The sequence below is a fragment of the Halichoerus grypus genome, chromosome 11 (assembly GCF_964656455.1).
Source record: "Halichoerus grypus chromosome 11, mHalGry1.hap1.1, whole genome shotgun sequence".
NCBI classification, from domain to species: domain Eukaryota; kingdom Metazoa; phylum Chordata; class Mammalia; order Carnivora; family Phocidae; genus Halichoerus; species Halichoerus grypus.
Window position 1 is genome coordinate 37258561 of NC_135722.1, and position 4117 is coordinate 37262677.

Sequence of the window (4117 nt, forward strand, 5' to 3'; positions counted from 1 at the left end):
ACATGATGGTTTGTGTCAGGTACTGCAAGCAAGTCAGAAAAAACAGAGAAGTGGGTGCAGAGAAGAAATGGGAGGGAATGATGCTAGAAAGGCAAGAAGCCATCCAGAAGGGCCTTGTGTTCTATACTAAGGAGTCTGGTCTTTATCCTCTAGTCCACAGAGCCACTGATGGGATTTAAGCCAGAGAGTGACCTGGATGGGGATAGTGGATGAATTGGAGAAGGCCAGGGAGGAAGCAGGGAGACTAGGCTGGTATAACAGTCCAGGTCAGGGCTGCTGGGGGCCTAACCAATGCAGTGGCAAAGGCACCTAAAGGAGGAAACAGGCTGAGTGACATTTAAGGAGTGTAATGGAGATAATTTGGAGACCATAGGCCTCAGTTTGCCCAAGACAGCTTCAATTTGCATCTGTTGTCCTGGCCTAATTATTAACAGTACCCTCTTGGATTTACAAAAGTATCCTGATTTGAGGGATAAATTATATGCTTTCCCTAGGTATAGTGCACAAAGGAGAGAGAAGAGTCTAGGCTGCCCTTTGCGATCAGACAGCCCTGACCTTCGTAGTTCTAGTTACTAGTGCAGAGAATAGAAAAAGAGCAGGTTTGGGCCAGAAAATAACAAGGTGATCACATACCGACTTTAAGGTGCTAGTAAGACATTCGAATGAAATTACCAAGTAAATAGCTTAAAATGTACTAAAATATAGTACATAGAACGCTGTAACTCAAAGGACCATAAGAGACTCTGAGACCATCTGTCATTGTTACACGATTCTTTCCCCTAAAATTTTCCTCCAATCCTCGAATGTATGAAGTTCTACATCAGAAACTCAAAATCACTGATAAAAAGTTGAGGATACACCCACAATACATGGAGAGAGCAAAATAAATGGATTTTACCGGTGGATACTGACAAAGGAATTTGGTTTCTCCTACCAAATTTTTTCCTAGTGGAAACCTTCCTGCCTTGGATAGGAATGTTTTATAGAAATATCAGCATGCCCAGGCTCCTAGAGAAGGGATTTAAATTATATACCATAAGTCAATAAAGAAACTTTTCATGTAGTCATTTGAGGCTAAAACATTCCAAAACATAAAGGAGAAATGTTCACAGACTGCAATTAAAAAACATTTTCCGCTTTCTGGATTAGAATCAAATGGGAAGACTAACATAAGATAAACAGAGAACTAGTTTCTTTTATGACCTCCACCATGCACTCTATGGCTTCTTAAAATTTAGCATGCTTCCTTAAGCAATCCCCACTCCCCCAAATATACACACACACACATACACACCACTGAGATGTGGGATGAACTTCAGCAAAGAAACAATTTGTCACAGCACCAACTAAAACAGGAAGTGTCAGCAAGATTGATTAGACTTATTATTACAGGCTCCAGCACCCATCAGAACCACGATGACTATGCCTTCTTATAGCATGGGCTGGGGAGCAATAATCAGGCAGAACCTGAAGGCCTTGAAGCCAACAGCACTCACTCATGCCTGGGCCACTGGAGACAGCCCTGCCCAGCCCCGCCAACCTCACATCCTCCTGACATGACCACTCTGCCCATCTTGCCCTCTTACCGGCCTCATTAGGCTCTATTTACACCTGTATAATCCAAACATTGCACAGCAGTACCATCATGCTTGATTAAGGAGACCTACCAAAGAATAGTTTTACTCAATGAAATGTTTTTGAATTCCAGTGGTATATTTTCGACAAGGAGGGCACAGAGTCCTGGATGTGCCCACTTCTCTCTTGCTTTTAATTGGTTGAGGTTTAGAGAGGAAAGAAATCAGAGGAGGAGGATGAGAAGAGGGACTGAAAGATGATCTGGTCAAGCACCTCGATTTACAAATAAGGAGATACTAGCAAGAACAATGGGCATAAACAGGTTTGGGAACAAACAAGTCACTCTTAGTAAGCATACAGTTCAAATGATGAGGGCAAACATGCACAGGTACGCTACAGAGGGCCCGACAAGCCAAGAGTGTTCGTGGGGCTGTATATTTAATAAAGAAAATGGAAAGTAGTGTTTTATTGGAATTAGTGAAGTGACAATTGTTTAAGAATGCTTCTGAGAGGCCCTTCCATCAACATCATTCCACCGTCCTCTTTGACCTTGACCTTCAAAACTAATTTCTCAATGGGGCCAATGTCCACACATAGACCAGATCATTTAAGAAAGAGAAATTAATGTCATACATAATGTTTCCTCCCAAATTCCAGGGGATGACAGATACTGAATCAAAAGTTCGGCCCAGGGATGCCTGGGTGGCTCAGTAGGTTAAGCGTCTGCCTTCGGCTCAGGTCATGATCCCAGGGTCCTGGGATCAAGTCCCGCATCGGGCTTCTTGCTCAGTGAGGAGCCTGCTTCTCCCTCTACTTGTGCTCTGTCTCTCTGTCTCAAATAAAGATTAAAAAAAAAAAATCTTTAAAAGAAAAGTTGTGCCCAGAGGTTGCTGGCCTCTCAGTGTTGGTAATGACTAGTTTTATGCGTCAACTTAGCTAGGCTATCACAATCAGTTATTTAATTAAACACTAATCTAGGTGTTGCTCTGTAGGTGTTTTGAAGAAGTGGTTAACACCTAAAATCGGCTGACCTAAACGAAAGGACATTACACTTGACAATATGGGTGGGTATCATTCAATCAGTTGAAGGTCCTAAGAGAAAAAACTGGGGTTTTCTGACAAAGGAATTCTGCCTCAAAATTGCAGATAGATATCATCTGAATGTCTGACACCACCTCTCTTTTCTGCACTTAACTGCACAGACTTGCAGGATAATAAGCATCTTGCAGCAAAACAACTACAAACGAGGCTGACAGGTGTGCCCACAACCAATTTAAGCTTTCCCAGGCAGTCAGACTAAGAAAGCATTCATCGTTGGGGCCAAAGGGACATCTTCAGCAGGTGACCCTTTCATTTTCCACTAATTCAATTTGTGTAGAAATAAGCATAGCTCATTGACTAAATCTGCCTTTCTCTTAGAGAGGAACTTGATATGGCTTGAAATTGCTAACTTAATTCTCATCTCCTGTTACAATCAGGAAGCTATATTTTTACTTGATTAAAATGATGAAATCTGAGATCTGGAAAGGACCACAGAATACATCTGGTTGAGCCTCTCCATTAATGGTGAGGACCCGGAAGGGCACAGAGAAACACCCTCCTAAGACATGGCAGGGAATGAGTAGTGGGATCAGAAACTCCAGAGTGAGAGCAATCCAAGGTGCCCTAGTAGACTGTCCATGCTGTGTGGGGTCAGGCGAAGGCGAAGACGGATGTTGGGGGTGACAGGGTGGATGCTCCATCTGCCAGCAAGAATGGCCCTCTGGTGATCAGCTGCACCCTCTCATGGGAAGCCCTTAGCACTCTCTCCAACTTCTGCTTAAATACTTTCAGAGATGGGGCTTTCGCCATTTTGTTAGGCAGACCCAAAACAAAAGCTTGTTCGTTTTTTCTGGTAGAATTGAATCTAGGAGCACCTGGGTGGCTCAGTCTGTTAAGCATCTGCCCTCGGCTCAGGTCATGATCTCAGGTCCTGGGATCGAGCCCCGCATCAGGCTCCCTGCTCGGCGTGGAGCCTGCTTCTCCTTCTCTCTCTGCTGCTCCCCCTGCTTGTGCTCTCTCTCTCTCAAATAAATAAAAAATCTTAAAAAATTAAAAATTAAAAAAAAAAGAATTGAATCTATTTCCTTGAAATTTCATACCCATTCCCTCAGCAGTTCTCACTTTGGCTGATATTTAGGCTTACCTGTGGAACTCCTACACACCAGGCCAGTCAAATCAGAATTTCTGAGGGTTGAACCCAGGCTAATGGATATTGCCTAAGTCCCTCAGGTGGCCCCACCTGGAAGCCAAGTTTGAAAACCCCTGCACTTGGCCCAGTTCCTGTGTTTGTCTGCTAGGGTTGCCATAACCAAATGCTGCAGACTAGGTGGCTTAACCAACAGAAATTAATTTTCTCACAAGTACAGAGGCTGGAAGTCCAAGATCAAGGTATCAGCCTCGCTCCTTGGCATACAGATGGCTGTCTTCTCACATGGCCTGTCCTCTGTATGTATCCCTGATGTCTGTCTGTCTGTCTCTCTCTTTTCCAACCAGCCCCACC